Here is a 20,878-nt window from a genome sequence, read left to right on the forward strand (position 1 = left end):
GAGGGTTTTCGATGTCTTTGTGAACTTTTGGGAGGACATAGAGAAGAGGTGTTCTCGGATTATCATTAATCAAGTATAGTGCTTCTTTTTTTGATAGCCAGCCCTCATCTTCTCCAATCTTAACCAGGGCACTACAGTACAGCCCTGAGACATGTTGCAAAATTGTGGTTGCCTGTGCAATACTACACAACATTGCTACCAAAAGGAACCCCAGTGGACCTGACAGACTCTGAGTCATCAGATGAGGAGGGACCAGCTCCATATCGCGGCCCGGCAGGTGGGGCTGGTGCTGCTGCCGGACGCATGAGATGGGATGAGATCACACAAAACTACTTCTAAGTGAGTAATGAGGACACGATGCCACTGATTGGTGTTTTTCCTTATGTTCAGGAATAAATCTATCTTACATAGTGACTTCATAGTTGGTGCTTGCACATGTTTGTGTCACAGTGCAATAACTGCCATCAGCCACTGAGTCAGTATGGACTGTGTTGCGTCACACATGGCCATTAGTCCCTGGTGTCCCTTCACCTCCTACGTGCACGGCCTGTTGAGCCTCGCTGTGTCTGCGCAGTGCCCTCCCTGGAGTCATCATCCACTCTGCCCTTGGCGTGCACTCCGGCGTCTGTCCTGTGGAATTGGGGGAGTGATGCTGCTCCTGCTTGACTGTTCATCTGTGACCATTGCACTAAGTGTGCCTATGCCACCTGTGGCAGCTGCGCGCATCTGGTCCACCGCATGTGTTACCTGCACCAGGACACTGCCCACGTCCTGGCAGCAGTGGGCCATCTCACGCTGCATGCTCACACATCTTCTGGCCAGCAGGGATGTGGCGGTTGACTGGCGGTTCACTGCTCTGGTGTATAAGTCCAGCTGTGTGTGTAGGCGATGTCTCTCCCTGCGCCGGGCTGCCCTGTCCCTCATGATCTCCCTGCACAGTCCCTCCAATGCACCAGTCATGGCCATTACACCTGCGCGCAACTCGGTCATATTGTGGTTGTGTGCAGCCAGTTGCCGCTGGATTGACCGTATCCCCTTTACTTGCAGGCGCTGTTGTTTGAGCATGCTGCCCTCAAGGCCCGAGAACACCGTGTCCTCTTCGGCAGGGGCAGTGCTGGTGGACGGGCGTGCCCTGCGTCTCATCCCTCTCCCTACTCTGGAGTGTTCAGGGGATTGTGTTTGCTGCTGTCCTGCACGCTGCCTGTGCACTGGCTGTTGCTCTTCTGCTGTGTCTGGTGCCTGTGCCGCCAACAGTGGAAGTGGTGTAACAATGTTGCGCCGCCTGCATGGTGCAGCGTCTGCAGTTCTGGCTTCGCCCTGCTCCTCCTGCCCTGCCTTGTCCTCCATCTCAGCTGTTTCCTCACATTCAGGCTCAATTTCCTGTGTTGGTGGTGGTGCTGTGGATTGAATGGCACACATTAGTTCTGTGTCCTGTGTAGCATTTGTAATGCATTATATTTTACACAATAAATTCACATGGGTACTATCTGTCTTTTCCCCATCTGCATGATGGAGTCCTCCCTATTCCACCTGGCTGTATCTCACTGGCACAGTTATCAGTGCATTTGACTACATCTCCCATAATGCATTTCTGGGTGTGCTGTTTGACATGTACTGGAGTTGCACTCAGGTTGCCTTTTGGGGTGTGTGAGTGGGTTGGGGATGTATCAGGGGGTTTTGGCATGCATCTTACCTTGTCTGCTGTCTGTGTGTTTGGAGCTGTCCAGGTCAGCCACTCCACTCACACTCTCAGGCTGCAGCGTGCCCTCCACCAGCTCCTCCAGGGGCGTTGGTTCTGTTGCAGAGGACGGCCCCCCACCGTTTTTTTTGCCTCTGCAAGTCTTGTGGCCACCCACTCCTTTGACCTTTGCCGCATGTCATACCACCTTTTTCGGAGGTCTTCGACTGTGCGGTGTGTGACACCAATGGCGTTCACTTTTTCTTGGATGTCACTCCATATTTTGCGCTTTCTGGCCTCTGGCACACGTAGGGAACTTTTCCCAAACAGGAGATCATGGCTGGTGACAACCTCCTGGGTGAGGACCTCCAGCTCCCTGTCGCTGAATTTATGTTTTCTTTTCCTTGGTGGTTCTTCATGCTGCTTCTCTGGCCCCTGTGACTCCATTTGGCTTGCTTTCAGTAGCTGAGCACAACTGTTCTCCTCTCAAAACACAGGCTCTCACACAGCTACTGGCTCAAACACAGCTGCTGGCAATCAGGTGCAGCATGGGCAGTCACACTTCCTGGTTGTGATGTCATCATTCTGCACCTGAATTGCAGATTCCCAGATTTGCGATTCCTTATTTGCGTTCTCGCAATTAAGGAATCGCTATTTGGGTAATCGCAAAATAAATCTGCAAATTTTTGGTAATCGCAAAATATTTGCGAAAAAATACCTACATCGGAATTAGTGATTCTGAAATTGCGATTCGAGAAAAATCGCAATTTCAGAATCGCTAATTCTGTTCTACCTACATATGGCCCAAAATCTTTTTTATGTCTCATAAATATTGTTTGGAATGTGCAATATTTTTTATTTGAGAATATGATGAATTGATTTGTACATTTTATCTTATATTAACAGCTACTGTCAATTCAGGAAACAATGAGCTAGAATTGTTTGTGGACTTTTTTTTGCTTTTAATCTTTGGTTGTTTATTTTTGTCCACCCACCTGCACTTATTTTTTTGTTGCCGATTTTCCAATGGCCACACTATTGTTTGTTTGCATAGTTCAGTTATTTAGTTTTTGTTTAACCATTTTGCTTTCTTTGGCCTCTTTGATTATTTGTATGCAATATTACTTTTGCTTAAGTTTGTTCTTTTGGTGTTGAATTTTTCCATTGAACAAATATTTTTTTATCGACTTTGTTTTTCTTCTTGTGTTCCACGATGCCTACGAATCTAGTAGGATTGTGCATTTAGAGCCAGAGATCGTCATACTAAAGAGAATGAGTCTTCTTATATAATCAGTACATGTTGGTTTGTTTGGTTGTCTAGCTCATAGTACCATATCTAAACTCCTAACCTTACAGAGTTATAGATGTTGTCGGCAACGTCGAACATGACTCTAAAATTCCCAAGGAATTTGTGGAAACAGATCTAACTCTTTCATTTGTCATTTTTGCATGCCCAAAGTGCCACAAACAAATGATACGATAATGCATTGTCAAATATTTTTAGATCTATTTATCTTTGTAAATAAAACATGAACTGCGATTATAAGAACGATGAGACACATCATTGTTGTATGCATTATTTGAATGGTGAAAAACACAAACAATTCAACCATGTTAATTGTTCATAATGTTGCTAAGATTACTACTATCTATCACTCATTTATCTATTCTAAAGAGAGCATGTTGGGAGTACCCATCTGCCAGGTCTATTGGGATGACCTAACCCCATACCATGGCACTATATGCCAGGAAACTGTCCGTAGTGCATTAACAAATGTACCCCATCTTGAGTGTGCAAGCCTGCACACTTCTTCTCGCATGGCTATCTTCCTTCTCAGGATGAAGTTCGGGGACAGCTGAACTGCATCTCAATCACAGCAGCGTTCCATGATGACTGCAGCGGGAAGTGAACCTCTCATCGACTTTAGCATAGACGCTGTTTAAAAAATAAAACGGCAAGCTTATCACACTATGCCAGAGGTGCAGAACAACGTCTGTAATTAGTCTGGGGAGAAATGGTCGTCTCCTATGGGCAAAAATAAAGTTAAATAAAACAAGGCAATGTGTTCATAGTTGTGCGACTCAGGAACTAAATTTGCAGAATACAGGGTGACAATGTCTATCAGAAATGAGTGCATGGCACATTCTCTCATTAGAGTAAACATGTGCAGACCACCACTAGAAAACAATGCAAAGTTAAAATGAAAGCTAAAATGGAGACTAAATGTAAGCTACATAATACTCTTCCCTTGGTCTGAAAGAGACAACATATATAAAAATAAGCAATAGCAATGAATATATGTAAAAAGCCTTGCGTTATATATGTAAAAAACCTTATATTCAACATAAACACTTCAATAGCATAAGCATAAAAGCTATAACAAATGGCAAATTAAACAAGCATGTGCAATGCAATAGGTCTCGCATTTATAAGAGTTTGAGCTATTGGCATTCTAAAATTACAATGCCTTTTATTTATGTTTTGGTTTTAAAACAAATAAAAGGCATTGTCATTTACAATGTCAGTAGCATAAACTTGCATAAAAGCAGTGTGTGGAGTGCAGCAGTGTGCGGCGTGCAGCAGTGTGCGGTGTGCAGCAGTGTGCGGCGTGCAGCAGTGTGTGGCATGCAGCAGTGTGAGGCATGCAGCAGTGTGTGGCGTGCAGCAATGTGAGGCATGCAGCAGTGTGAGGCATGCAGCAGTGTGCGGTGTGCAGCAGTGTGCGGCGTGCAGCAGTGTGTAGCGTGCAGCAGTGTGCGGCGTGCAGCAGTGTGTGGCGTGCAGCAGTGTTTCGTGTAGCAGTGTGAGACATGCAGCAATGTGTGGCGTGCAGCCGCGTGCAGCAGTGTGCGGCGTGCAGCAGTGTGCGGCGTGCAGCAGTGTGCTGTGTGCAGCAGTATTGTGCAGCATGCAGCAGTGCGTAATGCAGCAGTGTGCAGCAGTGTGTGGCGTGCAGCAGTGCGCAGTGTGCAGCAGTGTGTGTCATGCAGCAGTGTGTGCCGTGCAGCAGTGTGTGCCGTGCAGCAGTGTTTCGTGTAGCATTGTGTGGCATGCGGCAGTGTGTGGCGTGCAGCAGTGTGTGGCGTGCAGCAGTGTTTCGTGTAGCAGTGTGCGGCGTGCAGCAGTGTGCTGCATGCAGCAGTGTGTGGCGTGCAGCAGTGTGTGGCATGCAGTAGTGTGTGGCATGCAGCAGTGTGTGGCGTGCAGCAGTGTGTGGCGTGCAGCAGTGTGTGGCGTGCAGCAGTGTGCGGCGTGCAGCAGTGTGTGGCGTGCAGCAGTGTGTGGCGTGCAGCAGTGTTTCGTGTAGCAGTGTGCGGCGTGCAGCAGTGTGTGGCGTGCAGCAGTGTGACGCGTGCAGCAGTGTGCGTCGTGCAGCAGTGTGAGGCGTGCAACAGTGTGTGGCATGCAGCAGTGTGTGGCGTGCAGCGGCGTGCAGCAGTGTGCGGTGTGCAGCAGTGTGCGGCGTGCAGCAGTGTGCGGCATGCAGCCGTGTGCTGTGTGCAGCAGTGAATAATGCAGCAGTGTGCAGCAGTGTGTGGCGTGCAGCAGTGTGCGGCTTGCAGCAGTGTTTCGTGTAGCATTGTGCAACGTGCAGCAGTGTGTGGCGTGCAGCAGTGTGTGGCGTGCAAGAGTGTGTGGCGTGCAGCCATATTTCGTGTAGCAGTGTGCGGCGTGCAGCAGTGTGTGGCGCGCAGCAGTGTGCAGCAGTGTGTGGCGTGTAACAGTGCGCAGCATGCAGCAGTGTGTGCCGTGCAGCAGTGTGTGCCGTGCAGCAGTGTGTGGCGTGCAGCAGTGTTTTGTGTAGCATTGTGTGGCGTGCAGCAGTGTGTGGCGTGCAGCAGTGTGTGCCGTGCAGCAGTGCTTCGTGTAGCATTGTGCGACGTGCAGCAGTGTGTGGCGTGCAGCAGTGTGTGGCGTGCAAGAGTGTGTGGCATGCAGCCATGTTTTGTGTAGCAGTGTGCGGCGTGCAGCAGTGTGCGGCGTGCAGCAGTGTGCAGCAGTGTGTGGCGTGCAGCAGTGCGCAGCATGCAGCAGTGTGTGCCATGTAGCAGTGTGCGGCGTGCAGCAGTGTGAGGCATACAGCAGTGTGAGGCGTGCAGCAGTGTTTCGTGTAGCAGTGTGAGGCATGCAGCAGTGTGTGGCGTGCAGCAGTGTTTCGTGTAGCAGTGTGCGGCGTGCAGCAGTGTGCAGCAGTGTGTGGCGTGTAACAGTGCGCAGCATGCAGCAGTGTGTGCCGTGCAGCAGTGTGTGCCGTGCAGCAGTGTGTGGCGTGCAGCAGTGTTTCGTGTAGCATTGTGTGGCGTGCAGCAGTGTGTGGCGTGCAGCAGTGTGTGCCGTGCAGCAGTGCTTCGTGTAGCATTGTGCGACGTGCAGCAGTGTGTGGCGTGCAGCAGTGTGTGGCGTGCAAGAGTGTGTGGCATGCAGCCATGTTTTGTGTAGCAGTGTGCGGCGTGCAGCAGTGTGCGGCGTGCAGCAGTGTGCAGCAGTGTGTGGCGTGCAGCAGTGCGCAGCATGCAGCAGTGTGTGCCATGTAGCAGTGTGCGGCGTGCAGCAGTGTGAGGCATACAGCAGTGTGAGGCGTGCAGCAGTGTTTCGTGTAGCAGTGTGAGGCATGCAGCAGTGTGTGGCGTGCAGCAGTGTTTCGTGTAGCATTGTGCGGCGTGCAACAATGTGTTGCGTGCAGCAGTGTGAGGCGTGCAACAGTGTGTGCGTGCAGCAGTGTGTGGCGTGCAGCAGTGTGTGGCGTGCAGCAGTGTGAGGCGTGCAGCAGTGTGTGGCGTGCTGCGGTGTGCAGTGGCGTGCAGCAGTGTGCGGCGTGCAGCAGTGTGCTGCGTGCAGCAGTGTCGTGCAGCATGTAGCAGTGAGTAATGCAGCAGTGTGCAGCAGTGTGTGGCGTGCAGCAGTGTGTGGTGTGCAGCAGTGTGTGGCGTGCAGCAGTGTGAGGCGTGCAGCAGTGTGAGGCGTGCAGCAGTGCTTCGTGTAGCAGTGTGAGGCGTGCAGCAGTGTTGCCTCGAAGATTCCTTCGGGAGCGGATCGATGCCAAAAGGGGTCCACCTCTCGACAGCCCCAACCCTGAATGCTGTTAAAGCACAGGAGAGCGGTGTGTGCCGTGCAGCAGTGTGTGCCGTGCAGCAGTGTTTCGTGTAGCATTGTGTGGCATGCGGCAGTGTGTGGCGTGCAGCAGTGTGTGGCGTGCAGCAGTGTTTCGTGTAGCAGTGTGCGGCGTGCAGCAGTGTGCTGCATGCAGCAGTGTGTGGCGTGCAGCAGTGTGTGGCATGCAGTAGTGTGTGGCATGCAGCAGTGTGTGGCGTGCAGCAGTGTGTGGCGTGCAGCAGTGTGTGGCGTGCAGCAGTGTGCGGCGTGCAGCAGTGTGTGGCGTGCAGCAGTGTGTGGCGTGCAGCAGTGTTTCGTGTAGCAGTGTGCGGCGTGCAGCAGTGTGTGGCGTGCAGCAGTGTGACACGTGCAGCAGTGTGCGTCGTGCAGCAGTGTGAGGCGTGCAACAGTGTGTGGCATGCAGCAGTGTGTGGCGTGCAGCGGCGTGCAGCAGTGTGCGGTGTGCAGCAGTGTGCGGCGTGCAGCAGTGTGCGGCATGCAGCCGTGTGCTGCGTGCAGCAGTGAATAATGCAGCAGTGTGCAGCAGTGTGTGGCGTGCAGCAGTGTGCGGCGTGCAGCAGTGTTTCGTGTAGCATTGTGCAACGTGCAGCAGTGTGTGGCGTGCAGCAGTGTGTGGCGTGCAAGAGTGTGTGGCGTGCAGCCATATTTCGTGTAGCAGTGTGCGGCGTGCAGCAGTGTGTGGCGCGCAGCAGTGTGCAGCAGTGTGTGGCGTGTAACAGTGCGCAGCATGCAGCAGTGTGTGCCGTGCAGCAGTGTGTGCCGTGCAGCAGTGTGTGGCGTGCAGCAGTGTTTCGTGTAGCATTGTGTGGCGTGCAGCAGTGTGTGGCGTGCAGCAGTGTGTGCCGTGCAGCAGTGCTTCGTGTAGCATTGTGCGACGTGCAGCAGTGTGTGGCGTGCAGCAGTGTGTGGCGTGCAAGAGTGTGTGGCATGCAGCCATGTTTTGTGTAGCAGTGTGCGGCGTGCAGCAGTGTGCGGCGTGCAGCAGTGTGCAGCAGTGTGTGGCGTGCAGCAGTGCGCAGCATGCAGCAGTGTGTGCCATGTAGCAGTGTGCGGCGTGCAGCAGTGTGAGGCATACAGCAGTGTGAGGCGTGCAGCAGTGTTTCGTGTAGCAGTGTGAGGCATGCAGCAGTGTGTGGCGTGCAGCAGTGTTTCGTGTAGCAGTGTGCGGCGTGCAGCAGTGTGCGGCGCGCAGCAGTGTGCAGCAGTGTGTGGCGTGTAACAGTGCGCAGCATGCAGCAGTGTGTGCCGTGCAGCAGTGTGTGCCGTGCAGCAGTGTGTGGCGTGCAGCAGTGTTTCGTGTAGCATTGTGTGGCGTGCAGCAGTGTGTGGCGTGCAGCAGTGTGTGCCGTGCAGCAGTGCTTCGTGTAGCATTGTGCGACGTGCAGCAGTGTGTGGCGTGCAGCAGTGTGTGGCGTGCAAGAGTGTGTGGCATGCAGCCATGTTTTGTGTAGCAGTGTGCGGCGTGCAGCAGTGTGCGGCGTGCAGCAGTGTGCAGCAGTGTGTGGCGTGCAGCAGTGCGCAGCATGCAGCAGTGTGTGCCATGTAGCAGTGTGCGGCGTGCAGCAGTGTGAGGCATACAGCAGTGTGAGGCGTGCAGCAGTGTTTCGTGTAGCAGTGTGAGGCATGCAGCAGTGTGTGGCGTGCAGCAGTGTTTCGTGTAGCATTGTGCGGCGTGCAACAATGTGTTGCGTGCAGCAGTGTGAGGCGTGCAACAGTGTGTGCGTGCAGCAGTGTGTGGCGTGCAGCAGTGTGTGGCGTGCAGCAGTGTGAGGCGTGCAGCAGTGTGTGGCGTGCTGCGGTGTGCAGTGGCGTGCAGCAGTGTGCGGCGTGCAGCAGTGTGCTGCGTGCAGCAGTGTCGTGCAGCATGTAGCAGTGAGTAATGCAGCAGTGTGCAGCAGTGTGTGGCGTGCAGCAGTGTGTGGTGTGCAGCAGTGTGTGGCGTGCAGCAGTGTGAGGCGTGCAGCAGTGTGAGGCGTGCAGCAGTGCTTCGTGTAGCAGTGTGAGGCGTGCAGCAGTGTTGCCTCGAAGATTCCTTCGGGAGCGGATCGATGCCAAAAGGGGTCCACCTCTCGACAGCCCCAACCCTGAATGCTGTTAAAGCACAGGAGAGCGGGATGGTCAAGCGGGGGAAGGAAAGGATGGGAACAGCAGGGAGGGAGATCTGAAAAGAAAAGACACTAACACATTACCCACATTTGAACACTGTGGAGGTAACTCAAGCCTGTAGGGGTATCGTACCTAACGCACCTGTAAATCAATAAAACTCGTGTTCTCCAGGTGTACTCATCCTGGACTTCACACAAGCAATACTCTGTTCAGGGTGCTACTATGGCTTCTACAGAGAAAGAGGAGGCATTATGAATACTTGCTCCCTTCACACAGCAACCATACAACAACTCTGAGTCTTGCCCGACAACCATACACACCAGTATTAATGTCGTGCTTCACGTCACAGGGGAAGAGCAGACTGCCGTCTCTTAAACCCCCTGTTAACATACATAAAGGAAGGAGAGTTAAAATACATCTTTTAACTCCATGAACGTTGCAAGTGTCAATGGTGCCACGATGCCTTGGCCAGTTCCTGGCCTCCTAATCACCTAACACCCTCAAGACTTGCATCGGTAATTCAAAACAGGAATATAAGGTTCAGGTTTCTCAAATACAGGAATACTGACAGCGCTTGATGCGTATGAATTGACAAGAGCAAGCGCGGTAATCCGCGTCTATAATCACGAGAGCAGGTCTGCTCACAAGGTTCTCAACGGTGCAGGTGCACCCTTACCCTACACGGGCGAACTGGAGGTCCGGAATCAACGGCTGCTTCGAAGAATAACCAGCAGCGAGTGAAACGCCGAGCGGCGTTTTGAGCTGGAGCTGCTTCCGGGTTACGTCCACGTGATCGGCGTCAGTAACGGAAAGCAGGGAAACCTGGGAACTGGGGTTCGGCTAAGTGGCGCCCGTCCCAGTCCGGGCTTACCATCTCTGTTGTTTTCTCGAGTCGTCCCCACCACTCGGTCAGCCACCCCCAAAGGGCTTTTGCTCTAGTTTCCTGATGGATGCCCCCACCACCCCTCAGTGAGTTCAGAGGGCTACATGGTACGTACGATGTTCGGGGGGAGGAGCATGACAAGCAGTGTGTGGCGTGCAGCAGTGTGCGGCATGCAGCAGTGTGTGGTGTGCAGCAGTGTTTCGTGTAGCAGTGTGAGGCATGCAGCACTGTGTGGCGTGCAGCGGCGTGCAGCAGTGTGCGGCGTGCAGCAGTGTGCGGTGTGCAGCAGTGTCGTGCAGCATGCAGCAGTGTGCAGCAGTGTGTGGTGTGCAGCAGTGTGCAGCGTGCAGCAGTGTGTGCCGTGCAGCAGTGTGCGGCGTGCAGCAGTGTTGCGTGCAGCAGTGTGCGGCGTGCAGCAGTGTGTGGTGTGCAGCAGTGTGTGGCATGCAACAGTGTGTGGCGTGCAGCAGTGCGGCATGCAGCAGTGTGCGGTGTGCAGCAGTGTGCGGCGTGCAGCAGTGTATGGCGTGCAGCAGTGTGTGGCATGCAGCAGCATGCAGCAGTGTGTGGCGTGCAGCAGTGTGTGGCGTGCAGCAGTGTGTGGTGTGCAGCAGTGTGAGGCATGCAGCAGTGTGAGGCGTGCAGCAGTGTGTGGTGTGCAGCAGTGTGTTGTGTACAGCAGTGTGTGGCGTGCAGCAGTGTGAGGCGTGCAGCAGTGTGCTGCGTGCAGCAGTGTCGTGCAGCATGCAGCAGTGAGTAATGCAGCAGTGTGCAGCAGTGTGTGGCGTGCAGCAGTGTGCGGCGTGCAGCAGTGTGTGGCATGCAGCAGTGTTTCGTGTAGCATTGTGCGGCGTGCAGCAGTGTGTGGCGTGCAGCAGTGTGTGGCGTGCAGCAGTGTTTCGTGCGGCATGCAGCAGTGTGAGGCGTGCAGCAGTGTGAGGCGTGCAGTAGTGTGCTGCATGCAGCAGTGTGCTGCGTGCAGCAGTGTCGTGCAGCATGCAGCAGTGAGTAATGCAGCAGTGTGTGGCGTGCAGCAGTGTTTCATGTAGCATTGTGCGGCGTGCAGCAGTGTGTGGTGTGCAGCAGTATGTGGCGTGCAGCGGCATGCAGCAGTGTGTGGCGTGCAGCAGTGTGTGGCGTGTAGCAGTGTGCGTGTGCAGCAGTGTGCTGCGTGCAGCAGTGTCATGCAGCATGCAGCAGTGAGTAATGCAGCAGTGTGCAGCAGTGTGGCGTGCAGCAGTGTGCGGCGTGCAGCAGTGTGTGCCGTGCAGCAGTGTGTTGCATGCAGCAGTGTTTCATGTAGCATTGTGCGGCGTGCAGCAGTGTGTGGCGTGCAGCAGTGTGTGGCGTGCAGCAGTGTGTGGCGTGCAGCAGTGTGCGGCGTGCAGCAGTGTTTCGTGTAGCAGTGTGCGGCGTGCAGCAGTGTGAGGCATACAGCAGTGTGTGGTGTGCAGCAGTGTTTCGTGTAGCAGTGTGAGGCATGCAGCACTGTGTGGCGTGCAGCGGCGTGCAGCAGTGTGCGGCGTGCAGCAGTGTGCGACGTGCAGCAGTGTCGTGCAGCATGCAGCAGTGTGCAGCAGTGTGTGGCGTACAGCAGTGTGCGGCGTGCAGCAGTGTGTGCCGTGCAGCAGTGTGTGGCGTGCAGCAGTGTTGCGTGCAGCAGTGTGCGGCGTGCAGCAGTGTGTGGCGTGCAGCAGTGTGTGGCATGCAGCAGTGTGTGGCATGCAGCAGTGCGGCATGCAGCAGTGTGCGGCGTGCAGCAGTGTGCGGCGTGCAGCAGTGTATGGCGTGCAGCAGTGTGTGGCATGCAGCAGCATGCAGCAGTGTGTGGCGTGCAGCAGTGTGTGGCGTGCAGCAGTGTGCAGCGTGCAGCAGTGTGAGGCATGCAGCAGTGTGAGGCGTGCAGCAGTGTGTGGTGTGCAGCAGTGTGTTGCGTACAGCAGTGTGTGGCGTGCAGCAGTGTGAGGCGTGCAGCAGTGTCCTGCGTGCAGAAGTGTCGTGCAGCATGCAGCAGTGAGTAATGCAGCAGTGTGTGGCGTGCAGCAGTGTGCGGCGTGCAGCAGTGTGTGGCATGCAGCAGTGTTTCATGTAGCATTGTGCGGCGTGCAGCAGTGTGTGGCGTGCAGCAGTGTGTGGCGTGCAGCAGTGTTTCGTGCGGCATGCAGCAGTGTGAGGCGTGCAGCAGTGTGAGGCGTGCAGCAGTGTTTTGTGTAGCAGTGTGAGGCATGCAGCAGTGTGTGGTGTGCATCAGTGTTTCGTGTAGCATTGTGCGGCGTGCAGCAGTGTGTGGCGTGCAGCAGTGTGTGGCGTGCAGCAGTGTGTGGCGTGCAGCAGTGTGTGGTGTGCAGCAGTGTGTGGCGTGCAGCAGTGTGTGGCGTGCAGCAGTGTGAGGCGTGCAGCAGTGTTTCGTGTAGCAGTGTGAGGCATGCAGCACTGTGTGGCGTGCAATGGCATGCAGCAGTGTGTGGTGTGCAGCAGTGTGCGGCGTGCAGTAGTGTGCTGCGTGCAGCAGTGTGCTGTGTGCAGCAGTGTCGTGCAGCATGCAGCAGTGATTAATGCAGCAGGTTGTGGCGTGCAGCAGTGTGTGGCGTGCAGCAGTGTGTGCCGTGCAGCAGTGTGTGGCATGCAGCAGTGTTTCATGTAGCATTGTGCGGCATGCAGCAGTGTGTGGTGTGCAGCAGTGTGTGGCGTGCAGCGGCATGCAGCAGTGTGTGGCGTGCAGCAGTGTGCGGTGTGCAGCTGTGTGCGGCGTGCAGCAGTGTGTGGTGTGCAGCAGTATGTGGCGTGCAGCGGCATGCAGCAGTGTGTGGCGTGCAGCAGTGTGTGGCGTGTAGCAGTGTGCGGTGTGCAGCAGTGTGCGGCATGCAGCAGTGTGCTGCGTGCAGCAGTGTCATGCAGCATGCAGCAGTGAGTAATGCAGCAGTGTGCAGCAGTGTGGCGTGCAGCAGTGTGCGGCGTGCAGCAGTGTGTGCTGTGCAGCAGTGTGTGGCATGCAGCAGTGTTTCATGTAGCATTGTGCGGCGTGCAGCAGTGTGTGGCGTGCAGCAGTGTGTGGCGTGCAGCAGTGTGCGGCGTGCAGCAGTGTTTCGTGTAGCAGTGTGCGGCGTGCAGCAGTGTGAGGCATACAGCAGTGTGAGGCGTGCAGCAGTGTTTCGTGTAGCATGCAGCAGTGTGCAGCAGTGTGTGGCGTGCAGCAGTGTGCGGCGTGCAGCAGTGTGTGCCGTGCAGCAGTGTGTGGCGTGCAGCAGTGTTGCGTGCAGCAGTGTGCGGCGTGCAGCAGTGTGTGGCGTGCAGCAGTGTGTGGCATGCAGCAGTGTGTGGCATGCAGCAGTGCGGCATGCAGCAGTGTGCGGCATGCAGCAGTGTGCGGCGTGCAGCAGTGTATGGCGTGCAGCAGTGTGTGGCATGCAGCAGCATGCAGCAGTGTGTGGCGTGCAGCAGTGTGTGGCGTGCAGCAGTGTGCGGCGTGCAGCAGTGTGAGGCATGCAGCAGTGTGAGGTGTGCAGCAGTGTGTGGTGTGCAGCAGTGTGTTGCGTACAGCAGTGTGTGGCGTGCAGCAGTGTGAGGCGTGCAGCAGTGTCCTGCGTGCAGAAGTGTCGTGCAGCATGCAGCAGTGAGTAATGCAGCAGTGTGTGGCGTGCAGCAGTGTGCGGCGTGCAGCAGTGTGTGGCGTGCAGCAGTGTGTGGCGTGCAGCAGTGTTTCGTGCGGCATGCAGCAGTGTGAGGCGTGCAGCAGTGTGAGGCGTGCAGCAGTGTTTTGTGTAGCAGTGTGAGGCATGCAGCAGTGTGTGGTGTGCATCAGTGTTTCGTGTAGCATTGTGCGGCGTGCAGCAGTGTGTGGCGTGCAGCAGTGTGTGGCGTGCAGCAGTGTGTGGCGTGCAGCAGTGTGTGGTGTGCAGCAGTGTGTGGCGTGCAGCAGTGTGTGGCGTGCAGCAGTGTGAGGCGTGCAGCAGTGTTTCGTGTAGCAGTGTGAGGCATGCAGCACTGTGTGGCGTGCAATGGCATGCAGCAGTGTGCGGTGTGCAGCAGTGTGCGGCGTGCAGTAGTGTGCTGCGTGCAGCAGTGTGCTGTGTGCAGCAGTGTTGTGCAGCATGCAGCAGTGAGTAATGCAGCAGTGTGTGGCGTGCAGCAGTGTGTGGCGTGCAGCAGTGTGTGCCGTGCAGCAGTGTGTGGCATGCAGCAGTGTTTCATGTAGCATTGTGCGGCATGCAGCAGTGTGTGGTGTGCAGCAGTGTGTGGCGTGCAGCGGCATGCAGCAGTGTGTGGCGTGCAGCAGTGTGCGGCGTGCAGCTGTGTGCGGCGTGCAGCAGTGTGTGGTGTGCAGCAGTATGTGGCGTGCAGCGGCATGCAGCAGTGTGTGGCGTGCAGCAGTGTGTGGCGTGTAGCAGTGTGCGGTGTGCAGCAGTGTGCGGCATGCAGCAGTGTGCTGCGTGCAGCAGTGTCATGCAGCATGCAGCAGTGAGTAATGCAGCAGTGTGCAGCAGTGTGGCGTGCAGCAGTGTGCGGCGTGCAGCAGTGTGTGCTGTGCAGCAGTGTGTGGCATGCAGCAGTGTTTCATGTAGCATTGTGCGGCGTGCAGCAGTGTGTGGCGTGCAGCAGTGTGTGGCGTGCAGCAGTGTGCGGCGTGCAGCAGTGTTTCGTGTAGCAGTGTGCGGCGTGCAGCAGTGTGAGGCGTGCAGCAGTGTTTCGTGTAGCAGTGTGAGGCATGCAGCAGTGTGTGGCGTGCAGCAGTGTTTCGTGTAGCATTGTGCGGCGTGCAGCAATGTGTTGCGTGCAGCAGTGTGAGGCGTGCAACAGTGTGTGCGTGCAGCAGTGTGTGGCGTGCAGCAGTGTGTGGCGTGCAGCAGTGTGAGGCGTGCAGCAGTGTGTGGCGTGCTGCGGCGTGCAGTGGCGTGCAGCAGTGTGTGGCGTGCAGCAGTGTGCTGCGTGCAGCAGTGTCGTGCAGCATGTAGCAGTGAGTAATGCAGCAGTGTGCAGCAGTGTGTGGCGTGCAGCAGTGTGCGGCGTGCAGCAGTGTGTGGCGTGCAGTAGTGTGTGGCGTGCAGCAGTGTGTGGCGTGCAGCAGTGTTTCGTGAAGCAGTGTACGGCGTGCAGCAGTGTGTGGCGTGCAGCAGTGTGTGGCGTGGTTTGTAAACAACAAGAAAAGCGGACATCAATGGAAGGGTGGGAGGAAACGAGCATATGGGGTGTGAGTTATAACGGAAGTTAATTGTTGTAAGAGGGGATGCAGGAAGTGAGGCCGAGCGCGCGCTGGCGAAAGCAGTCTGCTGCTCTCAAGTCCGGTGCCAGATGCCAGCTTCGCGCTTGAATGCCTCACATGCACTGGCCATAAACCGCATTCCTAAGGTCTTGTGCCCCTTACTAAATCTCTCTGAATGCGTGAGGTGGCGCACGCGCAGGAAGTAGCTGGTGGCAAATGGAATGCGCGTGGTTGTGCGCGTAACCGCCACCCGATCCACCTGGGAAGCCTTTGGGAGCATTTTCTGAAGCCCCTACATAAGTCTCGCTTACGCGATCGCTTACGCAATAGCCAGGCGAGACCTAAAAAACCACGCAACCTAATAAAAAATGAAGAAAATAATTACATAAAACCAAAAAAGGCGATTTAAATGTCTAGGAGGCATACAAATTGAAATGCAGCATGTCCAACATGTCCACCCCATCAATAAGTAGAATGTCGGGACAAAACAAGCATCTGCAGAATCATAGGACAACAAAACTGATGCAACCGCAAGGGACGCACAAGCTGATTTATGTCCTGAGACTGAGACAATTGCATAGCAAGGCACAAGTCGAGAGCACTCTCGAAAGAGCACCATAGGCAGTGAAACACATGCTGCACTCTCTGACACCAAACGGGCCAAAATGAAAGAGACCAGTTCTCGTTCAGTTTCATCAACAAGGACTCTTCAAAATACTGCATCATGCATTCATGATTCAGGCCTACATTTGGAAGTTCCACTACCATAATGTGTTGTTGTAGGACATCCATTGTGGAGCAACAAAATTAGAACCAAAATAGTGACCAGAAGAAATAGCACAACCGGAATGCCTCCAAAAACGCTTGAAAACAATGAATGTACAAAAGAGGGAATAACTCAAAGCACAATCTGAAAGGTGGAAACAAATCCAGACACAATTACTTTAAAAAAGTGTGCCACTGCAGCGCTTTTGAGGCATTATAAATACAGTTTATCAGCTCACCAAAATGCGGTGGAAATTAAGTGCATAATAGTGATTAATTATTTATATTTAAGACTATGCAATGGGAATGATTTAGTTTAACCCCTTCAGCGCGGCGCGGATTACCGCACCGTGCTGAAGGTTCGTTGCGCGGGCGGGGCCGTGACGGAGCGGTTCCATCATCCGCACAGCGCGACCGATGCGCATGACGGAACCGCTCCGTCATGCGCATCGAAAGGGTTAAGCACAGGAAATAATTGATCATTCATAGGGGAGACACAAGGCTCAATCACACCTTGATATCATTATAAAATCATCCTAACAGGGCATTTAGCTTCATGTTTAATAGGGCATTGTGCTTGCACATGAGGGCTGGACCATATAGGTATAAATGATACAGTGAGTTTTTATCCCAACCCGCCTGATTTCAATATAATGCTGGGGCTTGATCAAGAGAACGCAGCATATGCTGCTTGACCTTCCTCAGGAACAGTAACAGAAAAGGAAGGCATGATTATATCCTCTCCTTGTGGGACTTTTCTGACAAACTCTGACTGCCAATCTACCTCAGCCAGGAGAATGTTGTATTCATTAGTTCAATTCTGTCAGAATATTACTTAAATAGTATGTAGTATGTCTCCCTCTTTTTGTAAGTCTAACTCATAGAGTCTCTCAGAAGGGCTTAGCTGCTGATCTGGAGTTTCTACGTGTACTTAGTCATTAGTCGGTCTCACAACCAGATACTCTCGAAGAGTCTGGTGAACTATTGTGATCTCTGCTGCTCTGTTGAGCAGCGTCCTCACCCATGTCTCGTTCAGAACAAGAGTTCTCAGTATTTGTGGCACATTTAGCAAAAATTACATCCAATTTATTTCTTTTTAAATTGTACTTTTTGTTGTTGAAGTTTCCCTTCCAGTTTATGATGACATCAGAAGAGCACGTGAGTCTGTTTTTGGTTTCACTCCTCCTGTCTGCGGTCGCCTCGTTTCCCTTTCTCTGATCATTTGTCATAGAGTCCTGAAAAGGAATGAGAAGGACGTGTATCAGAATACTGATACCTATCAGGCTGTTTACACTTATCAGAGTCATGTACATTGTAATGTTTGTCGGAAGACTCCGGCTGCGGAGATCCACTGTTGGAAGGCGTTCCCGGGGAGGCTGCGGAATGTGTTCCTGACCACCCTGAGGCCCACCTTTCCCAGAGTTAGGCCGAGCAAGAGCAGGGAGGCCCTTCCTGGAAGGGTCTCGCACCTAGGATCGCACATACTACGCTTCTTTCTTCTGCGGATAGAGGGACACTACACAGTAATTCGTTTGTAAGACAATAGACTTTTATCGGTAGTTGTCAGGGATCTTTATGATCCGGAAGGCAGGTGCAGAATTATGGCCGCAAGCGGCAGCGATCTCGTGATGAGGGAAAAGGGGTAGCGGGACAGTCTTTGAATCAGTGTCTCTGCGAGGTATCCGGCGCACAGCTCTCAATCCTCGAGCTGAGGGGATGTTGCTTCTCTCGGCAATCCCTGCCGTTTCTCTTGGAGGAGCGGGCCGCGAGTCACTCAGCAGGCACCGGAGGTTCGTAGTTCGGGGAGCCGCGACGGCGTCAGCAGGGCTCAGATGGTTCAGAGTTCGGGGAGCCGCGACAGCGTCAGCAGGGCTTAGATGGTTCAGAGTTCGGGGAGCCGCGACAGCGTCAGCAGGGCTCAGATGGTTCAGAGTTCGGGGAGCCGCGACAGCGTCAGCAGGGCTCAGATGGTTCAGAGTTCGGGGAGCCGCGACAGCGTCAGCAGGGCTCAGATGGTTCAGAGTTCGGGGAGCCGCGACAGCGTCAGCAGGGCTCAGATGGTTCAGCGTTCGGGTAGCGTTCTTCTGTTCGGGGAGCGATCGAGCCGCGACCAAGTCCGCAGGCTCTCGTCAGTCCAGATCTTCTCTGCCTCTCGTCCCTTCAGCACCCCTTGTTATACTCCCCCTCCTCTTTGAAGTCCGGAGTCCTCGCGGAGAGGGGTCTGGTGCCTGGGGGCGGTGTGTCGGCGTTTCCTGTCGCTCGGCCCCTTGATCTGTTCAGGTGGGTCTGGGCGGGACTCCAGACACCCAGCAGGCGAGGCGCCCGCTCACCGGGGGCCTAGTGGTCGATCGAAACCTCCCTCGGGGGGGGAGACCAGAGGTGTGACAGGGTCGGCGCCTCTCGGTCTGGTTTTGGGGGGGGTTTCGTTCTCCCTCGGCCGGGCATGCGCGTTGGGGATCTGGTCGGCCCTCGGGATGTTGGTCCACGGAAGCCGGGAGGCCGTGCCCACGAGGTTCGGCGTGGTTGTAGTGTAACTTGCTGGTCGGGAGGGCCCACGCCACGAGGCCGGTCTCACACGTGCCCCCCCCAGCTGAAAGGCGGGGAGAACTACCCATCCACTTGGGAGTTCTCCTCGCTGAAGCGGAAGAATCGGGACAGGCCGTCCGCGTTGGCGTGGTCAGTCCCGGGGCGATGTTCCACAGTGAAATCCATCCCCTGGAGAGAGATGGACCAGCGTAGCAGCTTGGGGTTTTCCCCTCGCATCTGCATCAACCACCGCAGGGGTCGATGATCGGTTTGTACTCGGAAGTGTGTTCTGAACAGGTAGGGCCGTAGCTTTTTGAGGGCCCAGACTACGTTCAATTGTGCTTCACCGCTGTTCCCGGGGCAGTAACCTTCGGCTGATGAAGGCTATGGGCTGATCTATGCCTTTGTCGTCGTACTGTGAGAGGACTGCCCCGATGCCGTGTTCCGAGGCGTCCGTCTGGGCCACAAACTCCTGGGCGTAGTCGGGTGCTTTGAGCACTGGGGCAGCGCACATTGCGGCCTTTAGGGTATCGAACGCCTTCTGGCAGGAGGGAGTCCAGTGTATTTTCTTGGGGTGTTTTTTGGAGGTTAGTTCTGTGAGAGGGCCTGCGATGCTGCCATAGTTTTTAATAAACCTCCGGTAGTAGCCGGGGAGGCCCAGGAAGGCCCGGACTTCCGTTTGGGTTGCAGGGGGTTCCCAGGACAAGATGGCGTCGATCTTCGGCTGGAGGGGGGCGACCTGCCCACTCCCCACCTGGTGCCCCAGATAGGTTACGGAGCCGTGCCCAATTTGACATTTGCTAGCTTTGACGGTGAGGCCGGCTCGGCGCAGAGCCAGCAGGACTTGACGGAGGTGCTGGAGGTGCTCGGTCCATTGGGAGCTGAAGACCGCTATGTCGTCGAGGTATGCGGCGCTGAACCCCTCTAGTCCGGACAGGACCCTGTTCACCAGCCGCTGGAAGGTGGCCGGGGCATTTTTCATTCCGAACGGCATCACCCTGAAGCGGTAGTGCCCATCCGGGGTGGAGAAGGCGGAGCGCTCCTTGGCTCCCTCGGTGAGGGCAATCTGCCAGTACCCACTGGTCAGGGCGAAGGTGCTGAGGTAGCGGGCGGCCCCAAGGCGGTCAATGAGTTCGTCGGCACTGGGGATAGGGTGAGCGTCTGTTGGACAGGCCACACGAAGGGCTTGCTCCCTCCCCGCATGACAGGGCCCAAGCCCCGGCCCGCCAGGCGTGACCCACAAGAATCACCCGCACCCCGTCTCCCGACGGAGCTCCTGCCCCCGGACCTCCATGTATCACGGGACCGAGCCACCACCGGCTCCCCCGGCCGGATCAAGCCGCCATCTTGGTCCCTGCGCCACGAGGCCGCGTGGCCTCCACCCGACCCTAACCCTGGGCCTGGCCGGCCCCGACATCCCGGCACCACCATCCACCCAGGAGGTGAGCGGACCACTTGGCAGGTCAATGGGAGAACGAAGCGTCAAGGGCTCTCCCCCGCCAGGTGCCGATCGCCTCCAGCTCCCCCAGGTGCTGGCTCCACCCACTGCTGGGTGTCTGGACACCTTCATCCCGGACCCTCCGACCTCCAAGTGCGAAGGTCCGGACATCAAAGGGCGCCAGACCTATAACTAGGGCAGCTCCGGAGCAGGACGGCAGTTGTATCCTGGAGTCGAGAGACACCGAGAGAACTCAGCCTTGACGGACTACTGGCGCTGCCGTAGCCCTACCTTGTGAACTATCGTCCTGCCTGCTGGCGCTGCCGCGGCCTTCTGCAACATCCATCCTCGTCGGGACCTGCTGGCGCTGCCGCGGTCCGTTGTAACGACCATCTTCACCGGGACCTGCTGGCGCTGCCGCGGACCGTGTAACGACCATCTTCACCGGGACCTGCTGGCGCTGCCGCGGACCGTGTATCGACCATCTTCACCGGGACCTGCTGGCGCTGCCGCGGCCCGTCCCAGCTAGAACACCAAGCTCGAGGATTGTGAGCTATCCACCATACCACCTCAACTACCAGACTGGTAACCAGACTGTCCCGCTACCCCCTTTTCCCCATCTTGAGAGACTTGAATCGAGGGGACCCCTGAGTCCAGACCTCCTTGTACCATTTCATCGTACCTTAAGAAATTGCCTATAAAGAACGCTGAAGCTTCTCCTTGTGTGGTGTCTGTCTGTGGGGGGGGGAAGTTATTTATCTGTACGATCGCTGGAGACGGCTCTCCCCGGAGACATCTCTCCTTGTCCTCGGCCGACCCTCCCGGTCCGTCTAACATTGGTGGCCAGCGGCGCGATCCGAATCAACGCGTAATCGTACAGAGAGTAGCTCACCCCACGACAAAACCACGATGTCAGCCAAAGATAGCGGTTCCACTGAAAAGTTCCAAATGGATAAGTTGGAAGAATATAGCCACCGCGAACTTAAACAATTCTGCATGGAACTAGGCATTGCTACCACCGGCCTGAGTACCAAAGACGATTTGAAGCACGCCCTTGAGTCGTGGGCAGAAACTGGGGTCACCGGATCCCCCGACCAAAACAGTGTCGCACCAGAGGGGAACGCCACGGCTCCCGAGGAGCGGAGAACGAGCCTCTCGCAGGAGGA

The sequence above is a fragment of the Triturus cristatus genome, chromosome 1_2, assembly GCF_964204655.1.
Source record: "Triturus cristatus chromosome 1_2, aTriCri1.1, whole genome shotgun sequence".
NCBI lineage: Eukaryota > Metazoa > Chordata > Amphibia > Caudata > Salamandridae > Triturus > Triturus cristatus.